The sequence below is a fragment of the Hipposideros armiger genome, unplaced genomic scaffold (genome assembly GCF_001890085.2).
Source record: "Hipposideros armiger isolate ML-2016 unplaced genomic scaffold, ASM189008v1 scaffold_778, whole genome shotgun sequence".
Classification (NCBI taxonomy): Eukaryota; Metazoa; Chordata; class Mammalia; order Chiroptera; family Hipposideridae; genus Hipposideros; species Hipposideros armiger.
The window spans coordinates 157,412-176,141 of NW_017732128.1; positions in this window are offsets into that span (position 1 = coordinate 157,412).

The following is an 18,730-nucleotide window of genomic DNA, read 5'->3' on the forward strand; positions in this document are numbered from 1 at the left end:
TTTTTATTTTAAATGTTTGTCCTACTATCAGGTCTTACATGTAGTTTAATTCTCTTCTAATGTAAATTTTAATGTGACATTACAGTATCTAATTAATCAATTACTTTTGTTTTCATGGTGTATAATAAAGTAAAATAAACAATGGGTCATACATCAAAAGCACTTTGCACTTTCTGGATTATTCTATTCAATTGATATATTTGATAATTTCAAATCAATGTCTTGTTGATTTCATCATGGTAAATTTATCATGTACTCTGATACTGATATTCTTTGATCTCTACTCTTATACTCTTAATGGTTCTTAGTGAGAATATTGTCTATATACATTTGATATAGTTTACACAAGGACAGGAAATATTACAAATTATTTTGTGAATGAAGTTTTTAAATGGTTTTTAATTCATATGTTAATTTTTTAAATGAGAATTTAATTTCCTATATCATTCTTTCAATGAATATGGTTTAATTTTAACATTTCTTTAGATCATATTTTATGTGGAATGAGTTTCACCTTTTCTGAATGTTATATACAAATTATTTCATTTTACCATTATTTTCCAAACTATACACAGAATTCTCTTTTTTTTTCCTACTTAAAATGCCATTAAACTAACAAGGAACACTTGCTCTCATCCGAATTTGAAATGCTCAGTTTCTTCCGGACCAATACATAGAAAAAGAGAGAAATTGGAAAGTAGAATGTGATTATCTACTCTGAAAACTGCTCCTCAAATAGAAGGCAGAGTGATGGGGGGGATTTTATATTTACCTGACAAGATAGTCCTTCTGGTAACAGAATTGGTTCATAACTATTCAGAACATGTTATATAACATCCAAGGTCTGACAATTAAGTTTGTGAGCTTGTTGCAACAATGTTGCTAACCTTTTTTGATATAAGAGGGATTATTCATTATGAATTTGTACCAACTAGACAAACAGTTAACCAAGTTTACTGTTTGGAAGTGCTGAAAAGGTTGCATCAAAAAGTTAGATGACCTGAACTATTCGCCAACAATTCATGGCTCTTGCATCATGACAATGCAGCAGCTTGCTCAGCACAATCTGTGAGGGAGTTTTTAACCAGTAAACAAATGCCTGTACTGGAACACCCTCCCTATTCACCTGACCTGGCCCCCAGTGACTTCTTTCTTTACCTAAAGATAAAGGAAATACTGAAAGGAAGACAATTTGATGACATTCAGGACATCAAGGTTAATACGATAACAGCTCTGATGGCCATTCCAGAAAAAGAGTTCCAAAATTGCTTTGAAAGGTGGACTAAGCACTGGCATTGGTATATATTTTCCCAAGGGGAGTACTTTGAAAGTGACTGTAGTGATATTTCAGCAATGTGGTATGTAGCATTTTTTCTAGGATGAATTTGCGAGCTTAACTGTCCAGCCTCATAGAGCTGGATATGAATTTATTATGTGGTTATCTTTTTTATTTTTAACATGTAGCGCCTAATGCACCAGGCATTTTTCTAATTAAGAAATTTAATAGCCTCATGGTAAGCCAAGTAGAGATCTGGAGTCCAAACATCTTTAAATGAAAACAGGAATGCAGTAGCAATTGCAAGCTAATAATAGGACATATAATAATCTATTAATAGACTTAAGGTGATTAAAAGGATAAGTCAAGAATTTTATTGTCCTTTCTTCAGTAATACTTTATCTGGTTCTCCAACTATTCATTTTTCTTCCACTGTTTTTAACTCTATGCATCTTATAATGTTTCCAGTATCTCTAGAGAATTACAGTGTTTGCATTTTTCGCTAAAATAAATAACTAATTGCCAAGGGAACTAACAGTGATGATAATAAGTAGAATCTTTTTTTTTTCATTCTTCTGATTCTGATCCTAACTGAAAGACACAATTGGGGATATAAAATATAACAGTTTAGATCATTGTGTTACACACACACACACACACACACACACACACAGAAAAAGAAAAAAAAGAGCTAGACTATTTCAATAAAACACTCTACCTAAATAAACTGTTGCTTTCCCAGCACAGTAAGGACAGTTCCAGAGATGTTGAGTAACTTGGGCTTCCTTGAATGGAAACAAAGCAACTTCATTGCTTCATTAGTTTACTTGATATGAACCAAAACAGAAATTCTCATACAGAAACCTATCACTGAAGGGAGCAGGAGGAGTGGGAAAGGTAGGGGTCAGAGGTGAGGTAAACAATAGTCTCTAAATCATAGGCACAACCTACTTAGAAGCTGAAGAGACAAAGACTGTCTGGAACTTTCTTGTTGAGGGAAGAATTAACCCTTGAATAGTAGATTTATAGGAAGAGAGTAGAGTGGGGAGGATGCCAACATTAATTGGGTGAAGGATGAAGAGAGTTTAGGGCAGCAAATGTTTTTAATGAGTACAAGGGTATTTCAATATTTTCATCAACACTATAACTGGGGTTCTACCTGAATAAGAGCAATTCTAATTCTAATATCTTCTCTTAAGTTAAATATTTTATAGCATTAGTTGGCCCTCCTTATGATCTGACTTCAAATCAGAGCTCCAGAATATAACTGAACAACTGGCAGAATAACAATGTTCTTTATTCCATGTGATAAACCCCAACAGTACAATCACATTGGTGGTAATATGGCTTGCTTCTGCTAAGGTTCATGGGACCCATGAATATACCCTCTAAGTTCAGCAATAACTTATTAAAAAAATAAGCCATAGATAATGTGGGTATGAAAAACATCAACTTGCTTTTTTTTAGTTGCTGAATATTATTATAGAAAAAATACTTTATATCTGCAGCCTAAGATGTTACTACTACTATGATTTCTGAAGGAAATGTAATACCATCTCTTCTCCCCAAACCTTCCTCCAGCTCCCCACCATTACATGTCTTATTTGCAGACAGGGAGAGCTGAAAGAAAGAATTTAGAATAAGCTGATCCTAGCAAATCAGTTTTTTTTCCCAAATGAGCCAGCTAAACAAGTTACTTCACATGCCTTGGGAAAGACTGACCAAGTGCCTGTCCTCATGGAGTTTATATCGTAACAGAGTTAAACTTTGACATTGACTGTTAATTCTCAATCACTCTTATTCTATGACTGGTTAGACATATTGGTACATGGTAATAGTGATTATAGAAAGAGATGAAATTATTGTTATTTTTACTTTTAAATTAATTACACTTTTTTGTCTCTGAACAAATTAGTTTCTAAGTTTTAGAAATATATGTCTTGAGTAATATATAGAATATGCCATAGAATTTTGTATTCTTTAATCAACATATATCACATAACATATGATTTTCAATAAATGAATAATGAACCCCTTTTATCAACTATATGGCTTATGCCCATAATTTATATGACTTCTTACAATCCTAAACAAAATTATTTTTACCCCCACGTTACTAATAAGGTAAATGAGACTTTAGCAGATTAAGTCAGTTGTTCAGAATCACCAGCCAGTCAAAAGGACTGAATCATACCAAGGTCTGAGTGACAAGAAGATTCTTCCACTCTTTAGCAATTTCCCCTGATATTTACTTTGAGTGCTGATAAATTAAATTTCTTTCTTCCCAAAGGAACTGCGAAAAGTTTAATTTCCTATTCCGTTTTTCCTTATGATATCCATCCATTTATTCAGGATGCCTAAGTTGTATTTTTTCTAATACTGTTTGTCAAGCACCCCACATCCCATTTTGAGAAGAGGATACAATGCTTTGTAGAATACATTCCTCAGTTTTTTTGGTAACCAAGGAATACTTGTATAAGGAGGTTTAATTAAAAGAAAATAGAAATGGTAACTGTTTGTAGAATATGAGATCTGACAATTAAGTTTGTGAACTTTGCAACAATGTGGCTAACTTATTTTGATATCAGAGGGATTATTCATTATAAATTTGTACCAATTGGGCAAACAGTTAACCAAGTTTTCAATCTAGAAGTGCTGAAAAGGTTGCATAAAAAAATTAGACAACCTGAACTTTTCACCAACAACTTATGTCTCTTGTGTCACGACAATGCACCAGCTCTCACGGCACTGTCTGTGAAGGAGTTTTTAGCCAGTAAAAAAAATAACTGCATTTGAACACCCTCCCTACTCACCTGATCTGGCCCCCAATGACTTTTTCTTTACCTAAAGATAAAGAAAATATTGAAAGGAAGACATTTTGATGACATTCAGGACATCAAGGGTAATATGATAGCTCTGATGGCAATTCCAGAAAAAGAGTGCCAAAATTGCTTGAAGGGTGGACTAGGCATTGGTGTTGATGCATAGCTTCCCAAGGGGAGCACTTTGTAGGTGGCTGTAGTGATATTGAGCAATGAGGTGTGTAGCACTTTTTCTAGGATGAGTTCGCCAACATAATTGTCAGACCTCATATATACTCAGTAACAGTCAGCAAATGTACAACTTTACCTTTTGAATATAAATATGTAATATTATATGTCTACCAATGCCTTGTAAATTTTAATATGTATACTCATCGACTAAGGTGGAGCTGGAGATTCTGCATTTCAAACTAATCCCCAGATGATATTGAAAATGTGGTCTATGAACAACAGTTTGAGTAGCAGGACCCCAGATTTTAAGTTTCATAAGAACAGAGCTGTATCTGGTTTTGATTCTTTTATGTTGGAATGAATATTAATGTTTGGTTTCTCTTGTTTTACTTTTTGCAGTGTTTATGAGATACCTGGAGGATATGTTATTTGTAATAAAACAAGCACCCAATAAATATAAGCTCAGTGAATAATTTAGAAAATGTACTTAAAATTAAGAGTTAATAGGGATCAGAGAATGAAATCTGTATATGTATTTAGATTTTTAGAGAACAAAATGTAATAAGTTCTGCAGAAAAAGTTATGATCTCTCACTCCTTTAAAAATAGTTGATAGGGCTTTTTAAAAAATCTAGGTTCTTTAATTTTCTTAATGATCAAAGACCAGTTGTCAACAAGATTTCAAGAAAATTCATCATGCTAGGAGAAAGTAATTTTAAAGAATGGTTAAGAAAATACTAAAAACATATGAACAACAATAATAACAAAAATAAGCCAAGACTTAAGTAAAATTTAGTTTTTCTGATATTTTCTCTTTGTGCTGATTAATAAGGTTATTATTCTCCAGCATGCTTTAGTTTGGCTAAATTTTAAAGAAAAAATTGCCCTACAATAGAAAGTATCCATAATAAGCAATAATCCTAAGACTTAGGCTCACATACATTTAAACTCTTAGTATTGGAAGCCTTATCTGGAATCCTGGGCTATCATAGGTCTATATCACTAGAAGGCTTTGAGCATCAAATAAGATAATGACTGTACTGGTGTCACATAAATTATGAAGCAGGTAGAAGTCTGGGCTCATTACAAAAGATGAAGAACGCAATGGAGGTACCAGAAAACTCATAGCCTGGAAGCTTACACTCTGGTTTATCCTTTCATTGCCTGATTTCAAATAAATCCTATAAAATAGTTGAATTAATAATAATAAATTATAGAATTTCTTCAAGTTATTTTTTTGACAAAGCAGTCATGCTGTTTATAAGCAACTTTGAATTCCAGGATAGATCAGCTGTGAATTAGATTTTACAGATATCTGGACTTAAAAATGCCTACTACAGATGGTATACATAAGCACCTAAAAAGGTCATTATTTAATCTTATATCTATGCAAAGTGATATGAGCAAAATCATTAGAAGAGCCCACTTGTAGGATAATTATTTAAGTGGGTGGGGACACAGCATGAGTTAATACTGAATGGTTTTTTTTTGCAATTGTTAATATTGAAATTACCTTATTTATTAGGATTTTTAGTGAAAGGATGTATTAACCTAATCTATTAAATACCCTTAATTTACAAATAAAAAAGATTGCAGCCAAAAGAGTATCTCCGCATTTTCTCCCCTGTCTCTTCAGCCCAGGCTGGTAGCCAGCTATGCATGTGTTTTCAAAATAACCAATTAAAGGTTTCTTCTAGTCACAGATAATCACAAAATGTATTATCCTAATTAAATGAACACATAAATATATATAGATTTTTTTTTCTGAATTCCAAACTTCATGTAACATTAAAGAGTCTTGAATTATTTAGTTACAAATAAAAATATGTTTTAGTTTTCCAATATAGAAATAACTAAAATTTTGTGATTTCTCTGCCTTAATTAATGAAATAGTCTCTTTACTCTGAATCCCATATTAAGGTTCTATGACAACAAAATCAATTATGTGTTACCAAGAATCATCCACTAAAAATGAATAGACTTGCAAATAAATTAACAGAAAAGGCAACTTCTGTACCGTAGAAAAATATATTATTAAAGTTACATAAATGATAGAATGTGGTTGCATTAGAGTAATGGCAAAATCCATATTTTATTAATCTAGCCTGAAAGGTAAACATTTAGAACCAAAAGAGAATTCTTAATCTTTTTTTTACTTGATATAATTTTTTATTATAAGTTTCAAGTGTACAAAACAACATATTGATTAGACATTCACACACCTCACAAACTGATAACCCCAACAAGTCTTCAACCCATCTGACACTGTATACAGCTATTGCAATACCATTGGCTATATTCCCTATGATGTACTTTACATCCCATTACTATACATTTTTAAAATTATGTTTGACATTTCAGTATTATTTTATATTAGTTTCAGGTGTACAGCATAGTGGCCATAAATCTATATAATTTATGAAGTGATCGCCTTAATAAGTCTAGTACACATTTGACACTACATAGATTTTACAATATTATTGACTACATTCCCCATATTGTAAGAACTATGTATAGGTGAATATAAATTTCTGAACTAGTGTTTACTTGTTTCAAGGACTGGCCCTTGTATACCATATATGTGGTTAGCATAAAATACCCAAGTTTCATTATAAAAGTTTGAAAATCTCTTACATATAAATTTTATTGGACTCAGACATCCATAAATACAGTAAGAAAATATTTTTCTTAATAAATTGAATGAATAATTAATTGTATATACAAATTAGAAAAATAATAAAGATTACTTCAATAGTTTAAATTATTTCATCATCTAAATATAATGAGCAATTACAAGGAATACAAACACTGATGAAAAAAATTGTGTTTGCAAAGTGCTCATTTGCCTAATGTGCTATTTAAATGTATGCTGTTTGCATGTACACACAGATTATACAGTGAAAACTAATTGGCAAAAGAAAATGGTAACTAAAACAGTACTTTAAAATCAGTACATACCAAGATACACTCTTTAAATGGCTCTTTATCATAAAGCATATCTTGAAAGTTCAATACAGGCATAGTATCAACTAGGGCATACTTTAAAAGCTGTAATTGGACTTTATCCCAGAAAAGGCTAAATAAATTGAAATATGTTTTATATCATTATGCATATTCTTCTGTGATAAAAATAGCCTCATATTTCTTAGAAGCATAAAAATTTGCCCAACAAGGGAATAATCAAAAAAGAAGGAAAAGAAGCAATCAAAAGAGAAAAGAGAAAAATTTTAGCATCCTTTAGCAAAAAAAGCAATAAATGACTTGTGTGAATAATTTCAAAGCCTTGAATAAGCTGCTTGTACCTCCCGGAAGACTTGTGGAAAAAATTAAAGAAATGTTTTAAACCCTTGAAGAGAACATATAAGACAATTTTTATGTTTTTTATCTAGAATGTAAAAATGTGAGAAGTACAATATTTACTGTACAAAGTCTTATCTGAGAGAACATTAAAAGAATATGGAAATAGTTTAATATTTCAAGTCTATAGCCCAGGAAATTTCAGCAGTAAACAAAAAATCCTCCCTAACATGTAAATTAATTTTGGGTGGTGTTCAATGAAGAAATTACCTTATTATTTCTACAAGGTTTTGTAAGGGCTATATTTATACATTACAAAGGAGATGGGAGTTAGCATAATTTTCGTTTTTGTTGAAGGTGAAATATGGTGTTCTACCACAATGTTGGACTTTCAATTCCTGAATTTTAAATGGTTAACCATATGGAGACAAAATAATGTGAGACTATAACATTACTGAGATCTATAAAATTATTATATCTTGTAACATTTCTGTATATAGGCTTAAAAAATAAATTATAATCAAATGGATCCCAAAGTTCCAGAACAAATATGTACGTGATAATATTTACTCAAATATATATGAACATTTTTATATAATATTTCAGAATAGTTTTAACATTTTGAACAATATTTTAAAACCTCAATATTAGTAAGGTGATCTTTACATTAAGAATTGTATTCCACTTTTTTGCCTTCCAATTTTCTAAGCCCATCTCTCAGCATTCAAACTCCAAAAGAATGATATTTCTCTTTTTTGAGTGGATTACAATTTCCATTAATCAAGCAAAGGAATAGCTGAGAGTAATTCTTTTAATCTTAGATAAGACTGAGTCAAAGGATTAATAACTGAAAAAATAGGTCTTTCATGCCATTTACAGAGATCTTTTCAGATCAACTCCAGCCCCATAGGTATGTAACTTTCAAATTATTTGTTTTATCCTTTTTTACCACTAACTCCTTGATTTCTCTGGTGACCAAATCATACCTTTTAATTTTTTCTTCTTTATTTTCTTATATTTTAAATCCATCAAATGAGTTTATTATTATACCTAATGTTGAATTGTTAAGGCTTTTATTTTGCTGTTTACACTGTTGTGGTCTTAGCCTCTATTTTCTTCAATAACAGCAACGCTTATTTATGCAAACATTAAATAGACATCTACATTATTTTTCAGCTTAAGAATATGTAATGTCTCCTTGCTGCCAATAATTTCTTATCAAACTTTTCAATCTACCAAGCATTCATAATTGGTTTAATATATGAATATACCACCTACTCACAGAAAAATACAGAGCATCCTCTAAAATGAGATATTTAAGACAATTTCCCTAAAAACAGAATAAATTTCATACCAATGAACTTTATCCAAATTAAATTTGATTGTGTCTCAAAATTTAAAAAGAGCATAGATTTCATTAAATAGAAATTGTAGCATTACAGAATAAGCAGATAATTGTGAAAAGTTTTTTTAAAGATACTTGAAACAAAGTTTACAGAAGAATTTTTCATATTATGGAAATGTCCATGCACAGCCACTTTGTATGGGAGTCATTGTAATATCTGGGTTGTTAAAAAGTTAAAGTGCATACGAATTGTTGTAGTTGTACATTTTGGACAAATATTGGGCTGTTGGAAAAGTCATGACATATTTTTTCTGTTTTTCATTGCAAAAATGCATCATGACTTTTCCAACAACCCAATAGATCCAGGGAGTAATTCTCCATCATATGATCTTCTGTGTGTAAAGCCTTAGCAAAATCACTGACTTATCCTGACATTCAAGAGGCCCCAATACATCATAATAGGTATAATGTTGATATAACATACCTAACAGATATAATATTAGCAAGGTAATCATGATAATTGGGGTGTTTATATTCAAATTATTAGGAGATATGTGAGGTGTGTGTGTGTTGTTAAGAGACTGAAACTTAATTGAAATGTTATAGAATCTGAAAATTCCATTACTGGCCTCCGCTGACCTAATGCTATACTCTCTTCCTCCAAAAGTGAGTAAACCAAATATGGAGTCTTGTATATTGTTATTTCTATATAAATATGTTTTTCTTTTTTAAAGATTTTTATTGGGGAATTGGGGGAGGGGAACAACGCTGGGGAATTGGGGGAAGGGGAACAGACAAGTTGCTGTCCTTTTTGTTCTTCAGTTTGTAGAGGACGTTGCTTCACTGGCCCAAGTTGGCACCATCATTGTGCTCTTCCTGGGTGAGGTAGATCAGTCGCCGGCTTCTGCAGGGTTGCTCACGCTGGCTGCTGGCTACACACGGTAGCCCATGGCAACCCACTGCAGCAGGGGCTGCAGCCTACAGGCAGCCCAGCTCCAGGTTGAGCTGTTGTTCAGCATCTTAGCTGTAGAGGGCAGTGTCACTGGCCCTCATGTGGGATCCGAACTGGGGCCCTCTGGCGTCCCAAGCCAGCTCTTAACCAATGCACCATTCGGCCGGCCCTAAATATGTTTTCTTACAGTCTTTTTTGAACTTTCACCCTGTTTCATGTAATTCTTATAATTCATAGCATAAGAATTCTTATAATTCATAGCATAAGAATTAATTTTTAAAATTCTGTCCTTATAGTTTCATTAGAAACTGACTCAATGAGTCTTTAGCTTGGCATTCCATATGAGTTTGTATACTTCTGGCTCTTCCATTATGCAATAGAAGTTTGTCTAATCTTTTCCTCATTGCCTTGGGTAGTGAGGTGGTGCTGATATTTTATCAACTTTAGTCAACCCAGATGTATGCTAGATACCATATGAGGTTAAACAATTAAGTTTGTGAACTCATCCTAGAAAAAGTGCTACCTACCTCATTGCTGACTATCTCTATGGTCACCTTCAAAGTATTCCACTTGCCAATACAGTTATTTGTTAACTGGAAAAAATTTCTCACAGACTCTGCCATGTGAGCTGGTGCATTGTCGTGATGCAAGAGCCATGAATTGTTGGTGAAAAGTTCAGGTTGTCTTTTATCCCGCAGCCTTTTCATCACTTCCAAATAGTAAACTTGGTTAACTGTTTGTCCAGTTGGTACAAATTCATAATGAATAATCCCTCTGATATCAAAAGGATTAGCAGCAGCATTACAATAAGCTCACGAACTTAATTGTCAGACCTCATACATTCCCTCTGTACCCACTTTTTTGAAAGTTTTCATCATCAATGCATATTGAATTTTGTCAATTGCTTTTCTGCATCTACTGAGATGATCATATAATATTATAATAGTTCATAATGAATATATATGTGTATATATCTATAGGTGAATATAGACACACTTTTTCAATTTTACTTAAGTTAATGGTTTTGAATCTTATTTGATTATGGTAAATTGCAGTTGAAACAACTACTTGCAAAACTATATCAATTGCATGGTACAGACATGGTTTGCTATCTTAAAATAACATTGAGTTTATCAGATATTCCTAGGGATAGGTGGTAAATAGAGAAGAGAGGAAGATGACCTTAAAAAAGATCCCTAAATGACACTAAAACATAAAAAAATGGGGAACATGGAGTGAGATACTTTAAAGAAACTGTAGATAAGTGGTCAAGGTTTGGTCAAGAAATAATGGTTTCTCAGGAGCCAAGAGAACACACTAACACACACACACACACACACACACACACACAAACAAGTTTTCATCAGTGTCAAATTCTGCTGAGTGTAGGATAAGAAAAGATTGAGTGCCTATTAGAGCAGACATACATAGGAACTATGTGAGTGACTGCTTGATACTGTTACAGGGAAGAAGGATGCTATTCACTTTTACTACCTGAAGTTCAATGAGAGGAGATTTTAGGAGAATCAACAAAATACTTCAAGTTCTTTCCTAAGAAGAAACCAGTCCCTAAGTCACAGGTGTACCTTGTGTTGTCAGTGGACTTACTGAGATCTTCCTGTACCTATGGAGTAGGTGAAAACACACTTGTGTAAATGATGGAGACTGAGGGGATGGCAGTGGAGCAGACTGCATACTCACCATCTAGAATAATAAAAGTATGTGTGTTTTCCAAGAATCACAATATTATTTCAGAAAATAGTGAGCTTTATACCCTCTCCCTTTTACTGCAACCAATGTGGAAAAGGGACTCCTTACAATAGGGAAACAAAAACTGAAACTGATTGTGAAAAATATTGAACTTCAGCTATATTTCCACAAGAATGTGTGTGTGTGTGTGTGTGTGTGTGTGTGTGTCTGTGTCTGTGTTTTCTTATCCACATGAGAAGGCAGAAGCTTTGGATCAGTCTCACAAACAGCACTAACTGTTGAGTATAAAAACAGTGAATGGTACCAGAGGGTGAATTACCACAACAGATACTTAAAGAGATATTTGTCATTTTTTCCTCTTCTTTCTACTAACCCACTGGAAGAATCAGATCTCAAAGAGAAAAAGAGGTGTTATCTCAAAACTTATTGAATCTGCCTAACTTCACACCATGGATGATGGCAACTCTGAAATTCAATATAAAATTTTTAAAGTAGAGGGAATGGGTATTTTAATAATTCAAAGTAAATGTAAATGTATGAAATTTCCCATAAGTGTCATTAAGAGTATAAAGAAAAGTTTATAGAGAAAAGTTTAAGACAGTGCAAAAAATAATTTTATATTCATGGCTCACTGGTTAATAGCAGCTATATTGGCAACTCCATGGGCCTTTAAAAATGGAATTTATAGAAGAAATAAGGTGAGCTAGAGGAATTTACTGCATCAACGAAAGATAAAACTTTAGAAAAACTAAGCAAGAAATACATAACTTTGCACTAGAGGATAATTGAGATAAATTTATATTATATTTAATATAATTAGGCTAATGACCTTTGTAAGAGATGTCATAAATATTAAAACTCATAATGTTAGATGAATAATTATGTATTTTAGATCATTAATTCACATTAAAATGTACTTTGAATATACAAACATAGTAAGTGTTATGATGTTTATAGTATTCTGTCATTGTTTTAAATTTTCTATTAAAGGCCCTTGGATGTTTAATAAAGCTGCTAAAATTCTCTGATGGCAACATTATAATAAACAGTATGATAAATGTTATAGTCAACTATTAAGAACCTATTTTGAGTATTGCAACAAAAAGTCTTTAAAACACAAGGTGACAAAATAATTGTCAAAGTACAGTCTGTTAAAATTTCAGAAATAAAATCTTCCCAGCATATAATGAACCTTAAAAAGCAAAATATTGTATGAATGTGAAAAATTACATTGCAATCTCTCTGTGGCCATCTTACTATTAAATGTACATTTGGCATTGCTAAATCCTTACAAATTCGGGGTTTTTTTTTTGTGTGTGTGTGTTTGTTTTTTTTTAACCTGGATGGTGTCCAGATGGAGGTAAGGAATCACATTTGAATATTATAGTCAAAAAGTCCTTTATGTTACTAGCAGTTACATCATACAGAAGAAATTATTAAGGGAAAAAAAAATCACCTCCAAGCATGAAGCAATTTCCACAAGAAAATGCATGGGATGCAATTACTCTGCTACCAGGCCTGGAAAGAACCGACAGCTAGACATTAGTGCTATAATTGTAGTCCAGAATCTTTCAATGAAGAGGGTTGATTAAGTTGCTTTAAATTAGAGGTGTTCAAACAGTGAAATATCCTTTATTCATTCATTGCCATAGAAATCAGTGCGCATGGGAAAAGAAATGATCTGAAATCTAGATTAGGCCTTCAGTAGCCAAATTAAATCTATGTCAAATTCAGCAAACCAGTTGCTTGACAGATATGTGCAGATAGCCCAGGAAATAAATCTAAGTTTTAGGCCCATGATGCCACAGTCTGAAAATTTTACTTGGTGTGCTGTAGAGGAAAAGCATTCAGTATCAGATTATTTTAACGATATTTTCATCTCAGATATTAAGAATACTGAAAGATGTTCTGAGACAGTCATTTCAACATTGTTTATGCCTATGCCCTAGTATAGACATTTATTTTATGTTTTAAAATTTTATTCCAAATATGTTTTCTTTAATTTGATTTTATCCTAGATTATTGAGATATAATTATCAAACAATACAATTTAACCAATTTGAGTACACCGATTAGGAATTTTAACAGTCAGAGAAAGCTTGATATTCACTATATTCTAATCACAGTCAAGGTATAAACATTTACATCTTACCAAAAATCTTTGTGCTGCTTTGCAGTTTTTTTCCTCCCCCAACCCTGAACCCATGGGGAAGTACTGTTCTGTTTTCTGTCTCCATAAATTTGTATTTTCTTGAATTTCAAATAACATATTTCCCCATGTATAAGACACACACTTTTTCGAAAAATTTGGGGTCTAAAAACTGGGTGCATCTTATACAGTGGTTGTAGATTTTTTTTACTTGCATTTTCCACTTTGTTCACGCTTGTTTTTGTGCTCATACAACCACTGTATCAGAGGCACCCAGTTTTTAGACTCCAAATTTTTCGAAAAAGTGTGCTTCTTATACATGGGGAAATATGGTAAATATATGCTTTTGAATTTTGCTCCTTTAAAGCTTAATACATGTGATATTTGCCCATGTTTTTGTATATGTCAATCATGTATTCAATTTTGTTTCTGAGTAGAATTCCAAACTACAGATATACCAGAATTTGGTTACCTATTGATCAAGTGATAAGCATTAGGATTGTTTCCAGTTTTTGTTTATTATGAACAAAACTGCTGTGAACAGTTGTACTTTCTGTGTAAAATATAGTTTATTTTTCTTGGTTAATACCTAAGATTGGGATTGCTGAGTTATATGGTACATGTATGCTTTACTTAATAAGACACTGTCAACCTATTTTCCAAAGTGACTGAAGCATTTTTCATTCCCATCAGCAATATATTAGAGTTCCAGTTGTACCACATAGTCACCAATACTTGGTATTACAGTCTACATTAGCCATTCTAATGTAAATGTAATGGTATCTCATTATAGTTTAAACATCTATTTCTTAATAATGTTGGCAACTTTTCATGTCTTTACTGTCGATTTATATATCTTTGTTAAAGTGTCAGTTGATTTTTTTGCATTTTCATTGCTTTTTGTTTGTTTTCTTATTTATTGGATTTTAAAAGTTCTTTATATATTTTGTATAGAAACCCTTCTTTAGATACATGAATTCCAAATATTTTATTCCACTCTGTTATTTATATTTTCATGTTTATTTGTGTTTTTGAAAGAGCAAAAGAGTTGTTAATTTTGATGAAGTCCATTATATCACTTTCTTTCATAAAATTCATGCCTTTTGTGCACTCTTCAATTAATCATTGCTTAATACAAGGCAACAAATATTTCTCCTATATTTTCTTATAAAAATATTATAATTTCAGTTCTTCCATTTAGGTCTATATTATATGATGTAAATTTCACCATTTTTAAAAAATATAGATATCCAGTTGTTCCAACACATTGTGTTGAAAAGACTGTACTTTGCTCCATTGAATCTCCATTGAATTATATTGGTGATTCCAAACATTAGTTGGCAGAATAAGTGTTGGTCTATTTCTGAGTTATTTTGGTTTTGTTGATTTATATGGCTGTTTTAATATCAGTGCAATATTGCCTTTATTGTCCTAACTTAATTAGTCTAAAAATAAGGTCTTCCAAGTTGTGTATCTGAATTTTCCTTTTATTTTTCGATATTATAAATTCATTGTTTTCCATATACATTTTAGATAGCCTGGTATATTTATTCAAAATAGTTGCTAGATTTTTTATTTGAACTGCTTTGAATCCACAGATAAATTTGGGCAGGATTACAATCTTAGCAATATTGAGTCTTTGAATCCATAAACATAGCATATATCTCCATTAATTTAGGTATTTGTTAATTCCCATTAGCAGTATTGTTTGTTTTTAATTTGCAGTTTAGAGGTTTTGCATAGCTTCTGTTAAATTTATCCCTGAGTATGTAATTTTGAAATTTTAAAGTGGCTTATAACAAATTTTATAGAAAACTCTGATCTGACCTGAACTCATTAGGTTGAAAATTTGACATAAATAACATGAGAATATTTAGAGTATTTATGTATCCAATAATAGTGTGAATGTTCTTTTTTTTTGCTACAGCAATTTTAATTAGTATTATTACATATGAGATGTGATCAACAAATACAGTGGATGTTTAAATAAAAACAATTATTACAGTAAAAGACACATTACCATTATTCTCGCTCAAATTGCACCTCCTCGCTTTGAACACGCTTATCCCATCATTCTTGCCACTTTCTGAAGCAGTTCTGGAAGTCCTCTTTCATGAGTGTCTTTATTTCATCCTCCATCATGACAATGCTCCATGTCACACATTGATTCTGGTACAGCGATTTCTGTCAAAAACATTACAGTGTGTCCTCATCCACCTTATTCACCATATCTGGCACTTGTGACTTCTGACTCTTCCACAAAGTCAAAATGACCATGAAAGAAAAATATTTTGAACCAGTACAAGGACATGGAGGCAGCCACAACAGCACAACTCTAAAGACACTCACAAAGGAGGACTTCCAGAACTGCTTCAGAAAGTGGCAAGAATGATGGGATAAGTATGCTCAAAGCAAGGGGGAGTATTTTGAGGGGAATTAATGGCAATGTACCTTTCACTGTAATAACTTTTTGTTATTTAATCATTCACTGTATTTTGTAATCACACCTTGTAGTGTTGCCCTTGATCATGCAGTGTAATACGTGATGTATTTGCAGTACTATCTTAATAAATTGTACAAAATTGAGGATTTTGAAACATGCTTGACCTCAAAAGAATTAGATGGATAAGAAATTGTGGAAGAAAACCATAAAGGGAAAGCTATTTTTATTGACATTAAATTTTTCCTTAGGAATAATAAATTAGTTGAAGCAGGCCAATAGAGAAATAAAAATTTGATAGTTATCAATTATTGACAAATCAATGAATAAAAGACTAACTGTTCACAAATAGTTCTGTAACATTCAGTTATTGTCATGCAATAAAATTAATAAAAATAAAGTTTTATAATAAGTGATATAAAATTAATTATATCACTTATGCAATTAAAGGACCTAAATGTATTAAATAGAAAATTTAAATGTTTACTAGAAAATATTAGAAAATAATATTTTTGTACGATTGCTTAAGATACTAACACTATATATTATAAAGAAAAATATTGATACATTTGACTCTGTTAAAATGAACATTCAACACAATCAAAGAGCATAACTAAAGAAGTAGAGGTATATACAGAAAGACACTTCCAAACTATTCAATCACTAATGAATTAGTATCTAGAATATATAAATAATTTTTCAAATCAATATATAAAAGACTGTAAAATGACGATGACAAAGGAAATGGACTTATAAAAGATGAGTCTAGAAGAGAAAATACATCAATAGATATTCTCCTCACTGGGAATCTAAAAATTATAATTAAAATATCAGTAAGGAAACATTTTTAAGAAGGAGAAAGCCCGATTCTTTTATTTTGTACATGCAAATACTTTGAAAAGCAATTTAGAAAGGGTCTACTAATTTTTTATCTGTGATTTCCTATGAATAGCAGTTTATAACAGTGCATAGTATGGAAATTCTATATTGTCTATATAATAATTCACATTAAAGCTGCACAGGATACATTGTTTAAACAGTGTGTATTAATTTAACATATACCTTCTGGGTGGTAAGTTAACATTAGAAGTCCTTCAGTTATTATGATCAATATAGCCTCTAAAAAGCTGTTATTTCAGCATAGTATATGTAAGAAATATTTTCCATTGATGATGAAAATATGTGGAGTTGGTTAAAAGAACTTAGTAGTTATGCTGCCTTCACATAAATGAGCAAAAGTATCTAGCCAGCCCAGTAGTCAAACACATCTGGATATGTAGTCTACATCATTATGTAGTAATCTATTTCTCTATTAGGTAGTAAACCCTCCTGAGCCAGAAAGAATATCATTCACTTGTGCTCTCAGCCTATCATTGCATCTACCTCAGAGTGACCTTTTCCCACAAGCTTCATTTCAGAATATTCAAGATTAGATCATGGTTTCATAGAGCTTAATTCAATAAGTGGGTTTTACATAATTGCCAGCATGAATATTTGTCTTTATTAAAACTAACTAAACCAGATTAGACAAAAGATGTACAATAAATAAACAGAATGTTAAGATTTTCTTAAATTAATAGGAAGGTACACTGTTCTTCATTATGGAATTCTGATTTTTTTCTTTATATGCAAAATATTCAAAATGAAAACTCAAAATTATTCACTCCAGTTTCCATTTCCACATGGAAGGCTCTTGGAAGTTGCCAAGTCATTCTAACAACAAGTAAAAAGTTGAAAAGTCTGAAAAATCAACAACTCTTCCTGGATCTGTAAGAGAGTAGAAGACACAGGGACAAGTTTGCCCCACGTGTGGAGAGGCAGGAGAATACAGGGAGTCATGGCTTACCTGAAGAGAAAATCATGAACACAATCCTTTGAGGGACCAGTGCCAGGGTAGGAAACCCTGAACTCTAATTGATAGCTTGCTGCAGGTTCAGTATAGACAAGCGTGAGAGTTAAAAACTGTAGGGAGAAATTGTCTTAGGGGTGATTCCCACAATTCTATGACATTTAGCTATAGGAGATCTACCAGGGTACCACAGTTATATATAAGAAAAAAATCCCCATGGGCTCCTGGCAGGGAAGGGGAAATGAGACCATTTTGAAATATGCTGGAGAATTCTGTTCTTAACAAGTTCTCAAAGGAAACTACTTAACTAGAGTCTAACTTGCTGGGATATTATTCAAGCTAAACTTTCCTTCCCTGGGGGAAGGAAAATACCCAATTCCACTCATTCTAGCCATCCTGTGCCACCTAAGGTGGGAGAAAAACAACTCAGACACTATTGTGTAGTTCACAGTTCAGAGACCTAAGCTCATTGATAGATAGGCCTAATCACAGCACTATAGAACACTTTCTCTTACCCCCACACCTTACCATCGTGTTACTGAAAACCTATTAATGGCTCCTTCTTTTACTTGGTGTCTCCTGTCCAATTATAAAGAAAATCTTGGGCCGGCCAAGTGGTGCATTGGTTAAGAACTGGCTTGGGACTCCAGAGGGCCCCAGTTCGGATCCCACATATGAGGGCCAGTGACACTGCCCTGTACAGCTAAGATGCTGAACAAC